The sequence below is a fragment of the Lemur catta genome, chromosome 3, assembly GCF_020740605.2.
Source record: "Lemur catta isolate mLemCat1 chromosome 3, mLemCat1.pri, whole genome shotgun sequence".
NCBI lineage: Eukaryota > Metazoa > Chordata > Mammalia > Primates > Lemuridae > Lemur > Lemur catta.
The window spans coordinates 58,665,521-58,688,156 of record NC_059130.1 but is presented as its reverse complement, the minus strand read 5'-3'; positions in this window follow the sequence as shown (position 1 = coordinate 58,688,156).

Here is a 22,636-nt window from a genome sequence, read left to right as displayed (position 1 = left end):
CCTGCTGTCCTTCTGCTCAAAAATATGCAATGGCTCCCCATTTCACTGAGCACAGGAGTTGGCAAAACCACAGCTAAATCCACTCGCCACCTGTTTTTGTAAAGTTTTATTGGAACACAAACATATCTGTTCAGTACATATTGTTCATGGCTGCTTTCATATTACTCTGTTAAATGTTTGCAACAGAGACCCTATGGCCAATAAATACTAACATATTTACTATCTGCTCCATTTACAGAAAAAATTTGCTGGCCCTTGACCTAGCAAATAATGCCCTATGGGGCCCACTGACACCCTTACCTCTCTGAGCATATTTATTATCTTGTTCCAACTTAAGCGCCCTTCCCATTACTCTCCAAAGACACTGGGCACACTGCCACTTAAGACCAATGCACTGGTTGTTCCTTTTGCCTGGAATGCTACTCCCTCAGCTGTCCATGTGGCTCACTCCCCTGCAAATCTTGCCTCCTCCACCGTCTCAGTGAAGCATGCCCTTATCATCCCATTCAATTCTGCAAACTGTACACCCAGTTCGATCTGCCTTAATCTTCTTAATGTATTTTTTTCTGTGGAATTTACCACACACAATAACACAAAACAATAATAATTTATTACATTCATCATTTACTTTTTTTTCTTCCTTTCCTTATAGAACATATGCTCCATGAAGGCAAGAGTCTGTATTTTGTTTGCATTTGTATCCCAAGTACTTGTAGCAGTGCCTGGCACATAGTGGGCATTTAGTAAATGTTGGTTGAATGAAATGATACTGAAGAAACAGAACAATACCATTCATTTGAATCCCTCTATATATCTCTCTGTGATCACACACTTACCTACCCTCCTTTTGTGTAAATGCATTGGATATTTTGTTAGTAATTTCTTTGCTTTTCTTTATAGTTGAATCAAATTTTATATATCCCTACAAAATATATGTTTAGTATAACAAGCTTTTTAACTTTATATAAACTGAGTAATGCCTGTTTGTATCTTTCTGAAACTTCCTTTTTGCTCAACACTATTTATAACATTCATCCATATTGATACATATAGTTATAACACACTAAGTTTCACTGCTGGATAGGATTTCAGTGTACAAGTACACCATAATTCATCTGTCTCTTCTACAGCACATGCATACTTAGGTTGTTTTAGTTTTTGTTACAAGCTATAATGTCAAGAGCATTCTTATACATATCTTCTACATATGTATAAGATTCTCTCCAGGGTTCACACGTAGGAGTAGAATTTCTTGTTAGGATGTGCATATTCAACTTTACTGGGTAATGCCGAATTGTTTTCTGTAGAGTTATTTGCATTTCTACTAGCAGTGTAAAAGAGTCTATATAGCTCCATATCCTTACTAACACTTGCTTTTTTCAGACATCTTATAATGGTGGTGTATTGTCAAAATTCATTGTGGTTTTAATTTGCATTTCTCCGACCACCAAGAGATTAAGAATCTTTTTATATGTTTATGAGCCATTTCTTATTCCTTTTCTTTGAAATTATGTTCATGTTTTTCCTACTGGGATCTTTTGCTTTTCCTTACCGAGTGATAGGAGGTTTTTTTCTCAAACAGCATATTTTTTCAAAGCATTGAATTTAGGGCCAATTGCACTGTATAACTTCATGACTCCCGAGGATACAACTGTCTTGAAGCTTAACATAATCATTAATGTAGAATTATGATCCCAACCCACCAAGAAAAATTTACACATAATACAGACAGTCCCCAGTTTACGCTGGTTGGACTAATGATTTTTCAACTTTGTGCTGTTGAGAAAGTGATACACATGCAGTAGTCCATACTTAGACTACCATTCTGTTTTTCACTTTTGGTATAGTATTCAATAAATTACATGAGATATTCAACACTTTATTACGAAATAGGCTTTATGTTAAATGATTTTGCCCAATTGCAGATTAATGTAGGTGTTCTGAGTACATTTAAGGCAGGCTAGGCTAAGCTATGATGTTTGGTAGGTTAGTTGTATTACATGCATTTTCAGCTCTATTTCTGCCATCCTCCTGGGATACTCTTTCCTTCAGTCTGGTAATAGATCCTCTGTTTTTGGATTCCAGATATTATATAAAGAAATGTTATCCAAATATTAAAGAAAATTATTTTAAGTATTTAAAAATGGAAAGATGCATTTCCAGTTTGAAAGAGTCCACTGAGAAGCCAGCATAATAAATGAAAGTAGATCCACATCAAAACGTATAACTGTGGACTTTCAAAACACTAAACATTTTAAGTTTACAGATATTAAAAACAAAACAAAGCATAGTTCACCTAGGAAGTATTGAAAATCAGAATAACACTTCACTTTTTAATAGCAACACTGGAAGCTGGAAGACAATGGAGTAATGCTTTAAAATCTGAAGAAAAAAATATTGCTGATCTAGAATTCCATACCAAGTCAAACGTCAATCAAATGTAAGGGTAGAATAAAGACATTTTCAGATATGCAAGGTCTCAAAAACCAAAACCAAAACCATTATCCCCTTTTTAGAAAACACTACTGGAGAATATACTTTTCTAAAATGAGGGAGTAAAAGAAGTAAAATGCAGATGCAGAATCCAGGAAACAGAGGATCTATTACCAGAATGAAGGAAAGAATATCCCAGTAGGATGGCAGAAAGAGAGGTTTCCAGAAATTCAGTTATGTGGTAGAGCTAGAGAGCAACTAGTTCAGTTTGGTGTAAGAGAATGGAGTACTCCAAGAAAAATGTATTTTACAAAGTGATAGATTACCAGATGTGTTCAAATGTCATGAAAGGATATTTATACTTTTTGTAAAGATTTTTTTAGGTGAAATACTAGTATTATGAATAAAACTAAGCAAATAACAAAGCAAAGAAATCATAACTTCCAAGAAAACAAAAAGGTTGTGCAAGGAAAGAAATATAATAGAAGGTAATCATATTCATTACCTGACTTAACTGTGAATAATAATGTAAATTTGAATATCTAACCAAAGTTTATGACATACTATATGGGGAGGATGGAACATAAGCTCTGTGTGTGCATGTGTGTGTGTGTATATGGCAGGAGTGTTAAATTCTTCTTTCCTATAGGGGGATATCAATAAAAAATAATTGAAACTGACAAAACAATCAAGAATTGCAGCATAAGAATGTTATTTTTATATGTAGTGGTAAATTCCCAAAGAAACAGTTGAAAGTATTGAAAGTGGTTAGCTAAGATTGGGTGTGGTGGAGGGAGAAGGGGACTAACTTTTCCATTAGAAGACTCATAGCATTATTAGTCTTTTAAGCTTACATGTTCAACTTAGATAAAAATAAAATTAAATTATTCAATAATATAGTGAACTAAGATAAAAGAAATATTATATAATGGCAAGGTATCTCTTTTTTAACAGGGCAGTTGCTGGGGTCTGGAAAGAAAAAAGTCCAGGCTTAATGATAAATAACCATCATCGGACTGTAAGGAGGCTTTGCCCAATGTTAAATTACCCACTGGAGACAGAAATACTACTAGGACCCAGTGTTCTGACTTTAGCTTGGTAAGCTTTCCTTATCCCACATTGAGAAGATTTTACACTAGGATTAAATATTCATCTATAGAATTTTGTTGCTTCTGGATGATGCTATATAAACAGTCATGGGAATGTTTATATATGAGAAATGGGAATACAGTCTCAGAATTAACATTTCCTGAATGCCTACTATATGACATCCACTTAACATATCTTAACCACTTTTATTTTCACAACAACCTGATGAAGTAGTAGTCATCACCATTTTACAGATAAAATGGAGGCTTTGAAAGATAGATTACCTTGCTCAAGGTCACATAAGTAGTAAGTATGGATTTGGGATTAGAACCCAGATTTGTCTACCTCCACAGTTTATATCTTCTCACTTCACTCATGTGACTTTTAAAAAAATATTCTGTGTTAATCATCAGCTTTGCTTCTTTAAGGAACTCTGAGAAGGTACATAAGAAAAATTTGTCACTTAATTAACCAGTCTTATATTTCACAGCCTTGGTTTTTTAAAGCATTCCTACTAAGCTCATTAAATTGGACAAGACTCAAGTCCCAATGGACAAAACTTCAGGGATAAGGCTAGACATGCCAGTGATGAATAATGACTTCCTATGACATAATTTACATTGTCTTTACAAAGGTTCTAGAATTCAGGAATCATTTCCCACTCAGGCAATATTTCTTATTTGGTTTCTGACAGTTGGGCTCTGCCAACGTGAGAGAATACTTCTCTATGACTTTCCGGGTTTTGCTCATAAGCAGTTTAGTACCAAGATCAAAAAATTTTTTTCAGTGAAAAAGCTCAGATATGCTCCAATCTAAACCCAATGAAACATTGAAAACTCAATGTTGAAAAGAATTATAGAATCATAAGGTTAGGAGAGACTTTAGAAATCCAACCTGAATCATCATTGAATCCAAAAAGATCTGTTTCTTTCAAGGAACATACAGTTTCATCGTTTCCTATTTCTTTCATCATCTTTCACTGGAAACCAGACCAGAAAACTTATTCACACAACAAACTTCTATTGAGAACTTGCTCTATGCCAGGCACTGAACTGAGTACCTGGGATATAAAGATGAATGAGATATGTCTCAATTTTGTTGATTCATGGGTGATCTGAAGGACATACTGCTACAACCACCTACTTCCTGAACTGCCTCAGTATGCCCACAGAAAATTTCAAAATAGAAATCAGGAATCTGAAACTTTCTCACTTAGAAAAGATTGTGTGATTGGACCAGAATTTCTGGGGGCTGCTTATTTAAAGAATTGTATCCTTTTAGCAGAAGAGAAAAATTATTTTCAAAATAGTAGAATAAATGAATGAAAAGATAATAACTCTGGGTTACTTCAATACAAATATTTTTAGTTGGTTGGCCAAGTTGGCAGCATTGACCTTTTAATCCGCATGTTGGCACTTTCTGATTTAAAAATGTAATTCAGCTTGTCTGATGTTTTTGTCCTGAGACAAATTCTGCTTAACATGAGATAGCTTGTAGGACCAGAGGTAAGTGATGGGCAGGAATCCAATCTGTGGGTGGGCTCTTATGCCAGACAGGATTAGAAGCTAAAGGAAAAATCAAACAACAAACAAGCAGGTTTTCCTTTCCAAAGTGGAATAAAAAACATTCGAGTTTGTCATTACAGTCCTTTCAGAGGACTGGAATGCAGAATTTCAGCAGCTTTCTACATGAACACATTGAAAACACTACACTGATTTGTGCCATCAACTGTGCTATTTGACTTGAGACATGCCTTGAAAAATTAGAAAACAATCAGTCCTCTAAGACTAGTCTGTTTGTTTACTCTTTTAAAGTCCATAATTGTTTTCTCCCTCTAGTGATCCCAACCTTGTGTCTTGGGGCATTTAAGAAGGAAAAGCCTGAGATCCTTTGTTAAAAATTAGAAAATCAGCATTCTTGCATAGACAGAAAGCAGTGGGCCAACTAACTCCCTCTCCTTTATTTGCACAGTTCATTCAACAACAACAACAAAAGGGGAAAAAAAAAACCCCACATTTTCTTCCATGTGTAACCTCAGATGTGACTGTAGATTCCCAAACTGTTTATAGCAAAATGTGGAACAGTCTACAAGCCAGTCCAAATGTACATTGGCTGGATCATGTCAAATCATATTCTTTCCCCCCATGGAGCAGAGGCCCTAACTTAGCCTGAAGTTTGGCTTGGCAGGGAGAGTGGACTTGTTGTTCCAGCTGTGTCTGATAAGTAGATGACAGGATAAAATATTCACTTCATTTGAATTTTACTAACTAGCACAGTGTAGAAAATTAAAGACCAAAGTGTAGAGAATGAACTGGACCCTGTATCTGCAATCTTGATTTAAGCAACAAAGAGAAATACTCTTCACTCTTAGAAAATCCGTGAAGTAAACTTATAATTCTTCTTGTTTATAACCCATGATAAGTTATAAACATATTAAATAACAAAGTACTTCAAAGTCCTTGAAGATTTCTTCTAGAAATTGGAAATAATGATGGGTTTTTGTTTTGTTTTGTTTTTGTATTTGCCTTGAGAGGTAATATATTGTAATAGTCAGAAATGAGAATAATTCACTAATAGTGAATTATTATTTACCAAATGTTACCATTTTTCACTAGGCTCTACATTATATAAGGTGTTTTTGCATCCATTATATATTAGTCTAGGTTCTACAGAGAAACAGAACCAACAGGATACACAAACACACACATATATAAATAAGGAGATTTATTATGAGGAATTGACTCATACAATTGTGGAGCCTGAGAAGTCCCATGATTCACCATCTGCAAGATGGAGGTCCAGGGAAGCTTGTGGTATAATTCCAGTCCAGCCCGAGAGACCTGGGAGACTGATGCCCAAGAGCAGGAGAAGACCAATATCCCAGCTCAGGCCAAAAGCAAATTCACATTTCTTCCATCTTTTTGTTCCCCTGGGTCCTCAACAGATTGGATGATGCCCGCTCACACTGGGGAAGGCAATATTCCTTACTCAGTCTACTGATTCAAATACTGATCTCTTCTGGGAACATCCTTATGGACACATACTGAAATAATGTTTTACCAGCCATCTGGGCATCCTTTAGCCCAGTCAAGTTGACACACAGATTTACCCATCCCACATTACTTCTCTTAATTTTTACAAACCTGTGAAGTGTATGATTGTCTAACAGGTTGGGGTTTGTCTGAACTCTCAGCATGGTACTTACTGGCTGAGTGACCTAGGATAAGATATTTAATTTGGCCAAAGGCTCAGTTTCTTCATCATAAAATGTGGGTTAATAAAATTTACCTCATTAAAAATCTCTGAGGATTAAATGAGGTAATTTTTGCTAAACTGTTTTGTGAGTTTTGAAAGAGATAATTACGTAAAGTTTTTAGCACAGGCTTGGCATATGGCACATGCTCATTAAGTGATAACTCTTACTATTTTTAGACTGGACAGGATAGATTACTACATTCAGAGTGGTTAAATGATTGCTTAAAGGCATATAATCAGTTATTCCAAGCACAGGTGATTTGAACTTAGGTGTCCACCATCTACTGCTATATATTTCATCTATACACGTGGAGCCTTTCTCCATGCAAATTGTACTATACTAGATAAAGCAAGGGATAAAAACAAATGTTAAAAACATAGTCCAGACTTCCTCTTCAGGGCAAGATGAAGTCACAGAAATCAGATTTACTCTCCTGCCTGAAACTACCCAAAAAATAAACAGAATGTATAAAACAAGAGGCTAGACATCAGGCAATGAAGGACAGTGGTCTCTGGGAGACGGGAAGCAAATAAAGTGAGCCCTACAAATGCCCAGCTTTCTGCAAGAGAGTTTCCAAGGTGTGGAACAGGGAGGAGACACACAAGAGGCACCCAGGGGACACCTTGAGTTGAGGAGATGCAGGTATGAAGAGTGAGGCACTAAGTTCATAGGAGATAGTACCAGAGAAGAGAGAGCTGCTCAAAGAGAGGACTCCAGAACTCTGCAGAGGGTTCAGCTGGATACTGATCAGGGCATGTATGTAAGAAAATGACAGAAAGATAATCTAGAAAATCCCCAATTATTTGGAACTAAATAACACAATTCTAAATAACCTATGGGTTGAAGAAGAGCTCAAAAATAAATTAGAAAGCATTTTGAGCTAAATAAAAATGGAAACACATATCAAAATTTGCAGGATGCTGTCAAAACAATACTAAAGGAGAAATTTATAGTGCTAAATGCCTACCTTAGAAACGAAGAAAAGTCTTAATCAATAACCTCAGATTCTACCTATGTAAACTAGAAAAAAAAGGGCAAATTAAACCCAAGATAAATATAAAAAAGAAAATAATATAGATTAGTACAAAAATCAATAAAGTAAAAAACAGAAAACATGGAAAAATTCAATTAAAGCAAGCACTGGTTCTTTGAGAAGATCAGTAAAATATATAAACCACTAGCTAGACTGATCAGAAAGAGAGAAGACAATTACCAACATTAAAGAGTATAAAGATGGCATCATTATAAATATTACAGGTGTTAAAAGTATAATAAAGGAAAGTTATGACAACTTTATGCCAATAAATCTGCCAACATTGATGAAATGAACAAATTTCTTTAAAGACACAATCTAAGCTTACGTAACTTGATTAGCCCTTTACATGTTAAACAAATTCACTTCATAGTTAGAAACCTTCTCAAAAAATAAATGCCAAGCCCAGATACCTTCACTGGTGAATTCTACCAAATATTTAAGGAAGAAATAATACCAATTCTGCACAAGCACTTCCAGAAAATTGAAAAGGAGAGAATACAAACCAACACATTCTATGAGGTCAGAATTATTCTGACACAAAAATAAGACAAGGACATTACAGGAAAAGAAAACTACAGACCAACAAATAAATCTAGCAAACTGAACCCAACAATACACAAAAAGATAATACATATGTTCCAGAAATACAAGGTTGGTTTAACTCTTAAAAAAATCAATCAATGTAATTCAACATATTAACAAACAAAAAAGAAAAACTGCCTGATAATCTCAATAGTTAGGGAACAAGCATTCAACATTCAACAAAATTCAACATCAGTTATTGGTCAAAACTCTCAGAGACCCAGGAATAGAGAGAACTTCTCAACTGGATAAAAGGCATTGACAAAAGTCAAGGGTTTAAGTAAAAATCTATATGTAAAACAGATAAAGGAAAAACTGCTTTGATGAGGGAAAGCTCAGTTTGTCCTCCAAGCAATCGCTCCCCACATGTGGAGATGAAGGCACTACCACTAAACTCTGAGGCCCTAGGAACTATGATCTGAAAATCACCCCTATGTGCCTTGAGGAACCATGGTCACTTGTCCATGGGGATACATCTGAGAAATGTGTTGTTAGGTGATTTTATCACTGTTTGAAGATCATAGAGTGCACTTACACAAACCTAGGTGGTACAGCCTACTACACACCTAGGCTATGTACCATAGCCTATTGCTCCTAGGCTACAAACCCGTACACCATGCTACTGTACTGAATATGGTAGGCCATTATAACACAATGGTAAGTATTTGTGTATCTAAACTTATCTAAACATAAAAAAGGTATAATAAAAATATAAAGGATAAAAATGGTACACCTGCATAGGGCACCTATCATGAATGGAGCTTCCAGGACTGGAAGTTGCTCTGAGTAGTCAGTGAGTGAGTGGTGAGTGAATGTGAAGGCCTAGGTTATAACTGTACACTACTGAAGACTTTATAAACATCATACATTTGGGCCATGTTAATTTATTTTAAAGAATTCTTTTTTCAATAAGAAATTAACCTTAGCTTACTATAACTTTTTTACCTTATAAACTTCTAAATTTTTTTAACTTTTTGACTTTTTTGTAATAGCATTTAGCTTAAACTACAAATACATTGTACAGCTGTACAAAAATATTTTCTTCTTTTTTTATGTCCTTATTCTAAAAGCTGTTTTCTGTTTTTTAACTTTTTAAATTTTTTTTAACTTTTTACACTTTTTTGTTAAAAACTAAGACACAAACACATGCTTTAGCCCAGGCCTACACAGGGTCAGGATCATCAACATCACTGTCTTCCACCTCCATGTCTTGTCCCACTGGAAGGTCTTTGGGGAAATAACATGCATGGAGCTGTCATCTCCTATGATAACAATGCCTTCTTCTGGAATACCCCCCCTGAAGGGCCCACCTGAGGCTGTTCTACAGTTAACTTTTTTTTAAATAAGTAGAAGGATTGCAATCTAAAATACCAATAAAAATAGTATGGTGAATAGATAAACCAGTAACATGGTTCCTTATTACCAGTATCAAGTGTTATGCATTGTACATAATTATATGTGCCAGACTTTTATACAAATGGCAGCACAGTAGGTTTGTTTACACCAGCATCCCCACAAACATGTGAGTAATGCATTATGCTAGGATGTTACGATGGCTACAGTGTCACTAGGCAATAGGAATTTTTTTAGCTCCATTACAATTTTACAGGATCACCATTGTGTATGAGACATTGTTATGTGGCATGTGACTGTACTTATTGAGCCCTCACTAGGTGCGACAGTTGTGCCATGAACATGGGCAGCAATCAGCCTCAGGATGCTTCTGGCATATAACACCCTAGTCTAAGACTAGAGTCTGGCTATATGCTTTGCAGATGGTATGTGTTCTACCAGCATTGGCTGGATTACAAGAAACATCTTGTATAAAGTATAAGATCATAGAGTGATGACTCATGCATCTCAAACTGAAAAACATTACGCTGTACCAGAGGTGCATAAAGCCATGAAATAAATGTGGTATAGCTTATTTAAGTTTTACTTTGGCTTGAAGATTGGGGCAAAAGTTATTTTGCTGTATAATATGTAGATATGTAGCAGAATATACTGCAAATTTACCTGCATTTAAAAAAAATGTAAAATTCAAAAAAATATTCAGGCTTGTAGCAGACAGCCTCAAGCTCAGGGAGTAGGTACTCAATTTCCTCTGTCAGTAGGGGTTCCTAAGTGAAGAGGTCTAAGAAGCACTAAGTCAGTCATGTGTCTTTACTTCACATATGAGAAGTGTTTGCTTCTTGCTTGATCACCTGGGTGTTAACTTGTTTTTTATGAGCTTGTTTTGCAGGATTGGAAAAATACTGAACAAACAAAAACAGCATCTGCCAGGCCACACTCTAAGAAGTCAGATAAGACCAGCCCAACAGAAAACAACTGCTCTGGAAAATAACTGCCTTTTCCATTATCACTTTGAATCAACAAATGCCCTGGAAAACAACCGCCTTCCCTTGTTAGTGAAAGTTCAAAAGTTGGGTGCTTGTTCCTGAGGCTCCATCAGAAGAACAGGACAAGTGATTTGAGGAGAAGGAAAGAGAGATTTATTAACTTGCTGGCAAATGAGGAGGATGGAGACTTGTGTTTTAAAGTGCCATTGTCCTAACTATAAGCAGAAATACAAAGCTTTTAAAGGGATGTTTCTCAGCTTCGGGCTATTGTTTAAGTATAGATGATGGTTCTGAGGTTCTGATCCATCCTGTCTCTAGTGAAGACAATCTCTGACTTCTGCCCGGTGAGCCATATCCTGTGGTACAAAGAACAAAGGACATTCCCCTGACATTCTGATCACTGGCCTCAGGCAGGAATGTAGGTTTTAATTCTTAAGAACAGTGGGGGAGGTTTTAGAGAGACAACTGGGAAAACAGTTTACCCTTTTCAGGTTGTCCCTTCTTTTACATCCTTATCATTTCTCAACAACTACTACTGTGCTCTCTAAACCCCAATAAAAAGCCCAAGCCGCTCATCCTTGGGCCAGTATTTCTTCTTTTCATGCTTGGAAAGTAAAATAGCTTCAAAACCTATCTTAATCTTCCAGTCAAGAATTCTTTCTCATCCTGTGGTATGAGTCCCCTAACACAGACCATAAAAAATAAATGCCAGGTAAGTCTTAAATACACTGAATATGGAATATATACAACAGAAAGAGAGAGAAAGAGAGACAGCACTTTCAGTTGGGATGGAAACTTGCAGTTTGGTAGCTTCCCAATGGAAAGAAGGGGAGAGACTTACATTTTCCTTAAAGCATGCATAGCTGATTCAAAACACACCAAATCCAAAAAAGCACATTTTCACTATTTACTTAAACTACAGCTACTCTGTCCAGGTAGAATGGGATTGCCATGGTGAGGACTGGATTACATAACCTACCAGATCCCTTTCAATTCCTAACAGTGCATGGTTCTGCAATCACATGAAACTGTCCCCCTCTGTCTGCTCTGGAATTTATAAAGTACATTTGCCTAATGTTTACCTTGTGAGAATTTGCTGTTTACTCATTTAATTTCAAATGAGGCCTTCAGAAAGTAGTTTAAGGAGTAAACTCTGACAGGCAAAATACCTGTCTCATATACTTATAAATAAATGTAAATAATGACAAAATGCACAACAGCTCCCAGAGGAAGGAGCAGAGGGACAGCCTCTGCGGCAGGCATGACACGGTATCACTGCAATATCGCAACAGAAACTGGAAGGAAGAGGCTTTTGCAATTCTCACACCAAGAACATTCCTAGGTTATTGTTAATGGAAGAGAGCTGTTGGCCATACAGTTGAGTCTCTTACTACCACCAAAATGAATGCTTTGCTAATCTAGCTTTATTTTTTAAAGGGGAAATAACACTTTCAATTAACAGTGCTTCCCTGAGGGCTTCCTCTGGGCATCTTCTTACTCAGTGTTCTGTCATGCAGATGTTCACTTGGTTAGCACTCAAGAAAGAAGCAGAGTCATCAAGAGACAGGCAGATACACAAATTGTTCTTCGGAAAATTCACCACAAATTTTCTTAAGTGCTTGCCTTTTATGGTAGCTGTCGTGGACATTTTGCTTCAGGTTGCAGCCAAGCCTGTTTCATTTTGAAAGCTACTGAGGGCCTCCATCCCCTGCTAGACTTCTACAAATGAAGCACTGGGCAGGGCAGGGTCGAAGAGCAGCAGGGAGAGGAGGCATTCTGGCACCCGATGGCCTATTTTTACACTGTATTCCGTCCTTCCCAGCATTACCCACTTTACTCATGGGTTGTCATTAATTCCTTCCAGCTTCTACCCCAAGCAAATCCTACCTCCCTGATTACATTCTGGGATTAGTTTGCTGGGCCAGTGCCTAGCTTGGTTACACATGCGTAGCTACTATTGAAACCTAATACTGCACAGTAGAATGCTGGAGGCTGAGTTGGCTTTCTCATCAGTGCGCTGATTAGGCAGACTAGAAGATGACTACCTCTCAACTAAAAGCTTGTGCTTTCTATTACAGCTCGGAGGGTTTCTCTGCTCTTAAAGCCTGAAGGAGAAAAACAAGGACTGCTAAGTCCATTGGCTTTCCCAAACAAACATCAGCACATTCTCCCCACAGAGTCAGCAGATTTCTGCTTTACAGCTCCTTAAAACTCTCTCTGGATATAGGCATATTCTGTGTGGCCTTAGTATGGAGTCCATACTAAATTGAGGGCTGCTAGGGAGATGGAATTGATACTAAGGGAATAGAATAGGGACACTGGCAACCCATATCACTATTGAGGCTGGTGGTGATATTCCAGAATACTCTAAGCAGAGGTGGGCTCATCTTCACATGGGTGACAGGGTTGTGGCACCAAGCAGTGTGTCTAGGCTAGAGTAGGGAATGTCAAGCCACCTCCTGGGGGATGAGGACTGGAAGGAGTGAGGCAGGTAAGACATGGAATAAAAATCTGGAAGCTGAGCAGAAACTCAGAAACACCTGTACTATAGAGCAGCGGTCCCCAAACTTTTTGGCACCAGGGACTGGTTTCATGGAAGATAATTTTTTCACAGACAGGGGGCAGAGAAGGGGGGTTGGAGCTCAGGCGGTAATGCATGGCCCTGTTTTCCTAACAGGCCACAGACCCAGACTGGTGCCCAGCTGCAGCCTGGGGGTTGGAGACTGCAGCTATAGAGCACAACCCCACAGTCTTCCAGGCACCTATGGCTTCATGACACACTAATTTTAGGACCCTTTCCAACTTCAGAAGTTGCTCCTTGTAATCTGCTAGACTTGGTTCACAGCATGCAGATCTTCTATCAGCATTATGGCATAGGATTGGGACAGACAGTTTCTGACAGGTATTTTTGCATCATTGATCAAACTGTAAAATACATCAAGATCATTAAAAAAAAATTCTTCTTGGGGCTAAAGAAGGGAGGAGAAATTAGCCAGAGTGATCATAAAATATTTAACTGGCTTGACTAAAATTTTTCAGTTTACAAGGAGCCATTTTTCCAGAGGGCAGTCTAAGTTTGTGATTTTGAAACTTTCCTAAGTAATCTTGGTTGGGTTTCTTTCTTTGATGTTTTTCTTAGAAAATTCTTCACCATTTGGAGAGATTTCTGAAAAAACTATACTCACAACCTGCAGACATGTTATCACTCAGTTTCTCTTGCCACATTTCTGGTACCAGTTGTCAAGTTATTATGCTTTAAAAGCACCAGTTCTTTTCTATCTTCTTCAAACTCAAGTTGAAGCCCTTGATGGAAATTGATTTCATTAGCAGCTCAGCAGACCCAGAGCAACAGAAAAAGCTATTTAAAAAACATAGGCTGTCTCTAGGCTGGGCATGGTGGCTCACACCTGTAATCGTAGCACTCTGGGAGGCCGAGGCGGGTGGATTGCTCGAAGTCAGGAGTTCGAGATCAGCCTGAGCAAGAGCGAGACCCCGCCTCTACTAAAAAAAATAGAAAGTAATTATCTGGCCAACTAAAATATATATAGAAAAAATTAGCCGGGCATGGTGGCACATGCTTGTAGTCCCAGCTACTCGGGAGGCTGAGGCAGTAGGATTGCTTAAAGCCCAGGAGTTTGAGGTTGCTGTGAGCTAGGCTGATGTCTGTACACTTAAGGGATGAGGTGACTTTCATTTATTATTATTATTTTTTGTTTTAAATGGATTTATGAGAAGGCAGAAAAGAGGGCTGAAGACAAACATGTTTTATTTTGTGGATTATGTATCATGTTTACCTTTTCTGGATTATTTTTCTCACATACCCTTTTGCTAAGGAAAGGACATCTCCAAAACTGGATTGTAAGGGGAGAAATGTATGGGCTATTTATGAAAAATAGGTTTGGATGAGGTCATGTGAGTATCTGGATCGAGTGTAGAGACCATATAACTTCAAAGTTTTGCACATGGCAGGATAGTAATTTGGAGATTCATGGATTTAAAAAGCCCATTGGAGAAGGCTTAAAGACACCTTTACATCCTCAAAGACCAATACTATATTTCAAGATTCTCTTTAGTTAAATTTAAGTAATTATTTATAAATTAAAAAAAATCTTCTCAATGAGTCAGAATTGCAGATTGTAAGAATAAAGGGAAAGATGAGACTTCTGGAATACTGTGTTGGTTTCTGAGTGATTTGAGCAGAAATGAATGAAATAGAAACAGAAAAACAACAGAGACAATCAATGAAACCAGCAGTTGGTTCTTTGAAAAAAATCAACAAAACTTATAAATCTTTAGTTGGATAACTAAGAAAAAAAGTCAGAAGACCAAAATTAACAAAATCAAGAATGAAAAAAGGGACATCACTACTGACCCTCTGCAAATGAAAAGGAATGACTTCATGACAAGACATTAAACAACTTTAAGTAGACACAGTTTTAGAAAGACATAAACTAACAAACTAAATCAAGAAATAAAAAAATTAATATATTGACAACAAGTAAATGAATTAGAATTAAAAATCTTCCCCAAAGAAAAGCCCTGGTCCCTATGGCTTTATTGGTGAATTCTATCAGTTAAAAAGAAAAGCTAATCCTTCATAAATTCTCAGAAAATAGAGAAGAGAATACTTCTCAATTAATTCTATAAGACCAGTATGATTTTGATACCAAGGCCAGAAAAAGTCATTTCAATATAAGAAAACCACAGACCAATGTCCCACATGAACATAGATACAAAATTATCAGACTGAATCCAGTAACATATAAAATGAATTATACACCATGACCAAATAAGATTCATCCCAGAAATGCAAGATTGGTTTAACATATGAAAATCAATTAATGTAATGTGCCATATTGAAAGAATAAAGGACAAAACCACATGATAATTTCAGTAGATGAAGAAAAAGCATTTGAAAAAAATTCAACACTCTTTTCTAAGAATATAAAGACAGATCCTCAACCTGATAAAGGACATCTACAAAATATTCCACAGCTACATTATGCTTCATGTTGAAAAACAGAATACTTTCTCCCTAAGACTGAGAATAAGACAAGGATGTCTGCCATCACCACTATACTCAACATTGTAACTGGAGGTTGTGGTAAGTGAAGTAAGGGAGAAAAATTAAGCATCCATATTGAAAAGGAAGAAATATAACTGTCATTATTTGCAGAAAACATGATCCTAAATGTAAAAAGTACCAAGGAGTCCATTAAAAAATCCCATTAGAATTAATAAATAAGTTTTCACATTCACAGAATGTCAGATCAATATACTAAAATAGTTTGTATTTCTATCTTACCAATAAGCAATCCAAAAATAAAATTAAGAGTATATTTCCATTTATAATATCATCAAACAGAATAAAATAGTTAGGACTAAATTTTTTTTTTTCTTTTGAGACATAATCTTGCTCTGTTGCCTAGATTAGAATGCAGTGGCATGGTCTTACCTCACTGCAACCTTGAACTCCTGGGATCAAGAGATCCTCCTGCCTCAACTTCCAAGTAGTGGGGACTACAGGCATGCACCACCATGCCTGGCTGAGTTTTTATTATTGTTTTATAGAGACAGAGTCTCACTATGTTGCCCAGGCTGATCTCAAACTCTTGGCCTCAAGCAATCATCCTATCTCAGCCTCCCAAAATGCTGGGATTATGGGCATGAGCCACCATGCCCAACAGGACTAAATAAATGCAAGACTTGTACACTGAAAACTATACAACACTGGTGAGGGAAATTAAAGATCTAAATAAATGGAGAGACATCTCATGTTCATTAGCTGTAGGACTCCGTATTGTCAAGACAACGATTCTCTCCAAATTGATCTATATATTCAAAGTAATCCTTATCAAAATCCCATTTGACATTTTAATATAAATTGACTAGTTGGCCTTAAAATTTATACAAAGATGCAAAGGATCTATGTTGACAAAAACAATTTTGAAAAACAAAAATAAACAAAGTTGAAGGACTTATGGTTCCTTACTACCTAATCTCAAAGCTTACTTTAAATCCATAGCAATCAAGATACTGTGTTATTGATATAAGAAAGGTCTCTCTGCACACTGATCAAGACACTTGAAAGGATAATAGGCATATAGAACAATGGAAGAGAATTGAAAGTCTAGAAATAAACCCTTACATGAATGGCCTTTTGATTTGGGGCAAAGATACGATGATAATTCAACAGAAGAAAGGATAATCTTTTCAACAAATAATGTAGAGACTATTAGATATCTCTAAGCAAATATGATCTTAGATCCTTACTTAAAATCACACACAAAAATTAACTCAAAATGGATTATAAAACTAAATTTAAGAGCTAGAACTAGAAAACTGGAGGAAACATTAAATAACAGGAGAAAATCTTTGTGGCCTTTGATAGGGCAAAGAGTTCTTAGATATGAAAGGAAAAGCACATTCCATTAAATCAATTAAAGATGATAAAATTAGAAAAACTCAAATTTTTTATTTCAAAATTTAAAACTTTTTATTTTCCTAATGGTATCTTTTTAAGTGCAAAAGATTAGCTATAGACTGGGAGGAAAATATTTGCAAACCATATCTCTAATAAAGGATGTGCATCTAGCACGCATAATGAACTCTTACAACTTGACGATACAAAGATAAACAACTCAGTTAAGAAATGGGCAAAAGATTTGAAAAGATATTTCACCAAAAAAGATATGTGGACTACTAACATGTGCTAACAAGCACGTGAAAAGATGTTCTACATCATTACTCTTTAGAGAAATGCAAATTAAAACTGCAATGAGATAATACTATATACCCACTAGAATGGCTTCAATCAAAAAGACAGACAACACCAAACATTGGTGAGGATGCAGAGAAACTGGAATGCTCTTACATGGCTGGCGGAAACAAAATGGTGCAGAAACTTGGAAAACGGTTTGGCAATTTATTAAAATGTTAAATATAGATTTATCAGACAACCCAGCAATTCCAACTTCTAAGAAAGATAAATGAAAATATATGTCCACACATAACAGAAATATTAATGTATGTATAAGCATTATTCATAATGACCCAAATGAAACAATCCAAGTGTCCATCAACTGGTGAATGAATGTACAAAATATGATATATTCATATAATAGAATTCTATTCAGCAATAAAAAGGAATAAGGAACTGATGATACATGCTACAATAAGGATGAATCTCAAAAACATTATGCTAAGTGAAATATCCAAATGCAAATATTATATGATTACATTTATATTAAATGTTCAGCAAAAGCAAGTATATAAAGGACAGGAAGCAAAATAGTGGTTGCCTGGGCAGAGATCAACTTCAGACAGACAAGAGGGAATTTTGTGGTTGATAGATATGTTCTAAAACTGGATTTGGATTGCAGTGATGGTTGCACATGTCTATAAATTTACAAAAAAATCATTGAAGGCTACACTTAAGAGTAGCGAATTTTATGGTATATAAATTATATCTCCCTAACATTGCTTTTTAAAAAGAGTAAAGAATAAACCGTTCTATAGTTCTTAGCTATAACAAAACTGAAATTTTCTGGATTTCTTCCTATTTATTGAGCACTAACGTGTCAGGCAGGGGCTGTTCAGAGCTTTATGAAAATTGTTTTTATTTAATTATAACAATAACTCTGAAGTAGGAATTATCTTTCTATTTTACATATGAAGAAAAGCCACAGAGAAAAATAAGCAAAAATCCACGGTCACTCAGCTGCAGAGCAGGAAGTTGAACTGCTGTTTGGTGGCAAGGCCCAGGCTCTTAACAACAGCAAGAAGTCCATTCTTTGTGTGTCCTTCTAAGCAAATTAATTCTAGCTTTGTCTCATATGGAAGATAGATACCTAACTCCTGACAATTTCTTCCTTTAAGATCTCTGTGTTCATATTGAGTTTATTTTCCTCCTTCCTGTCTGGGTCATTCACTTTCCCATCAATTTCTGTGCTTCGGTTTTTTAAAATCTTCAGCTGTGTTTCAGCTGTGTATTGGCTATGTTTTAATCTTTGCTTGCATCAGGTAACTGCAGCAGTACTTGACATCTTGGATCATCAAAGCAGAGGACTCCAGGTCACGAGGGAAACTTCTTTCTTAGTGTTTGGAAAAGCAAGCTTCCCATAGCTTAAATTTTTCATGAACAGTAGGCCTACTGAATCCATTGAATATGGCAACTTTTTGGAGAAATATAAATTGATTATGCAGTGCATATTACAGAAACCCATTTTTCTCTAAATGGGTTCACATGAGACATAGTTTATTTCACAGGTTAACTTTCTAAATTAAATCCTTCTCTAAAGTCAAAAAACTAAGAAGAATCAGACTTCATAAATAAATAATGAATTTTTTCATTAATAACAAAAACAGCTTAAAGTTGAAAGGTCCACTGGACAGATCTGAAATGTGGGAACAATTCATAATTGAGGGCCTAATGTTCCATTAAAAAAAAAAAATCTCTTTGAGGTATCATCAGACAAACTTAAAAATTCTCCACCGCTGGCCATTTCCAAGTAAAGATGCCAGTTTGACCACACATTTTAAACATGTGTCTGGAGAATTTTATGTAGCTCCTTTTACAAACTTAAAGAGAAATATATTCTCTATTACCAAAGTAAATTGGTCTTTTGGGAAGATTTAGAAATGGAAAAAATGTAGAAAATAATCCACAAGTAAATACTGGGGTAGTTTCCATTTGTACCTGTGCTTGCACTGGTTTTAAGTTGGGCTCTTTGGAAGACTCCACACATATGTTTCGCATAAATGCATTCTGGAAGAAAGGTAAGAAGAAAGGAATCATGACCAGAGGTTGGTATAATAAGAAATCTATGCCATTTCACTGAGTATGTGTTGCTAAAGTCTACCGCCAGCTAAGACCACCATGTGGTGAACCAGACCCCATAAAAGACCAAATTGACAGACACTTAATTGGATAATAAACCACAATAGTGTTGTAGCACAATTGTAACCAGAGATGTACATCCCTATTCAGATAGAGGAGGTACTTGTTCATTTTCGCTTTAATTATCAGATAATTTTTTGGCTTCCATTTATCTCTGTTTTTACTTAAAGCCCATTATAACCAATTTTTGAACTCACATGTTTGTCTGAGGGTTTGTAACAATTTCCCTCTTTTAGACAATGTGGAGTTCAAAAAGAACAATCTCAGCTGTTGCTGGAAAATAAAAGTGACCACTGGAACTATAAACTGGAGTTATGGGATCCAGTCCCTGACTCAGACCGCAGGTTGACGGTGGCAATGGGCCTTCCTGCTGCAGGCCCAGGCCCACGCCCCTTGCACCGCCGCTCCTGGAGCAGGGTGAGTGGGAATGAGGCACCATCCTAGGCAGGTTCTGCCCTCAAGTTTGTCCAAACCATCTGAAGGCAGGGGCGGTGGGCACAATGTTAGTGCCCACATTGTGAGACAATTTTCCCCTCCTCTAGACTAGTGAAAGGAGAATGGAGGATGGGACATAATGTGGGCTCCAGCACAATCATGTTCCCTCTTCATCAGCACCCCAGAGTCAGTATCTGGAGGGGTGAAGCCGGGTCTCTCCCTCTAGTGGGAAAGCCTGAAGCGACACTTTGTACGTTTCAGTGTGCTTTTCTCACCATGACCTGCAAAGTGGGTATAACTGTTAATATCCACAATTACAGATGATGCTTCTGGGTCTCAGGGCAGGCAAAGGACCTACAGCAAAATGTGCAGTGCATTGATGATGAAGCCAGGATAGAACCCCGTTTCCTGAGCCCCACACTGATGCCCCCTCCAGTAAACCAAACTCGCTCTCTGAAATTGATGTTGTAAGAGAGGTTTGCTACTTATTCTTTTAAATGTAGTCATGGGAGGGAGACTGGACTCTAGTTAAGATAACAAGAAGGATCCTGTTGTACCAGCAGCGTATAAAACCCAACTCTGAACAGATGGTTTTAGCATTTCCCCTCGTATTCCTTCCCTATTCTTTTTCTTGGTTGGTATCCCGCTGTGTCTATCCTTGGAGACCAAGGTAGACCTGCCAATTGCCACTCTGGCTAAGGGGCTCCATGGTTTCCACTCAGAGGTAGGGGTTATAATTCCACATTAAAATTTGGTTTGGATAGAACTTGGGGCCACAATTCTCATATCCAAAAAGAAAAAAAACCCCTTCTTTACAAAGAATGTTTTTTAAAAAGTTTCAAGTTTCAAGTAGAAAGAGGCAAAAAGTCACAAGTCCAAATTATAAATTATTATTTTTGATATGATGATCATAAGCATCTTTTTTCAGAGATAATTGTTCTAAATAGAACAGGTCATGACTGTTGGAACACTGTCAAGAGCTACTATTCTGGAACCTGCTGAAAATGTGATATAGACAGAAAAGGAGCTCACATTTCAAGAGAATCTGTGTTGCAAATACTCTTCCAAAACATCTTCTAAAGACTAACCTGTCCTCCATCCATCTTCTTAGTGGGAATTTGTGTTCAAGAGGCTCTTGGGAATGCAAATAGTGGTAACCAGCTAAAAGGAATTTTAAATATTAATCAGTGTTTTCTAATAAAGTTTGAAAATGTTATATGTATGACATACATATAAATGCTCTCTCTATGCTATTTATTAAAAGCCATTTAAATGTGTGTACACACACACACAATTAAATGGCTTTTATTATCTTGTTGTATGTGAGGGAACTGAGGCTTAGCAAAGCAAAGCGACTTTCTCAGCTTCTCACATAGCTACTAAGGGAAAGAACTGACTCAGAAGTGGTGCTGGGAAAACTGGATGGCCACATGTAGAAGACTGAAACAGGATCTGCACCTCTCACCTCTCACAAAAATCAACTCATAGTGAATAACAGACTTAAACCTAAGGCATGAAACTATAAGAACTCTAGAAGAAAATGTTGGAAAAACTCTTACAGACATTGACCTAGGCAAAGAATTTATGAAGAAGACCCCAAAGGCAATCACAGCGACAACAAAAATAAATAAATGGGACCTGATCAAATTAAAAAGCTGCACAGCCAAGGAAACTATCACGAGAGCAAACAGACAACCTACAGAATGAGAGAAAATATTCACATGTTACACATCTGATAAAGGGCTGATAACTAGAATCTACATAGAACTGAGGAAAATCAGAAAGAAAAAAAAAATCAAACAACCCTATCAAAAAGTGGCCAAAGGACACGAACAGAAACTTTTCAAAAGAAGATAGACTAATGGCCAACAAACATGTGAAAAACTGCTCAACATCTCTAATCATCTGGGAAATGCAAATCAAAACCACAATGAGATATCACTTATCTCCAGTGAGAATGGCCTTTATCAAAAAGTCCCAAAACAATTAATGTTGACAAGGATGCAGAGAGATAGGAACACTCATACACTGCTGGTGGGATTGCAAACTAGTACAACCTCTGTGGAAATTAATATGGAGATACCTCAAAGAGCTACAAGTAGAACTATCATTTGATCCAGCAATCCCATTACTGGGCATCTACCCAAAAGAACAAAAGACATTCTATAAAAAAGACATCTGTACTAGAATGTTTAGAGCAGCACAATTCACAATTGCAAAGATGTGGAAACAACTCAAGTGCCCATCAATACATGAGTGGATCAATAAAATGTGGTATATATATACCATGGAGTTCTACTCAGCCACACAAAAAAATGGTGATCTAGCACCTCTTATATTATCCTAGATAGAGCTGGAACCCATTCTACTAAATGAAGTATCACAAGAATGGAAAAACAAGCACCACATGTACTCACCATCAAATTGGTGTTAACTGATCAACACTTAAGTGCACATATAGTAGTAACTTTCACTGGGTGTCAGGCAGATGGGAGGGGGGAGGAGGGGTTGGACATACACACACCTAATGGGTGCGGTGCACACTGTCTGGGGGATGGACACGCTTG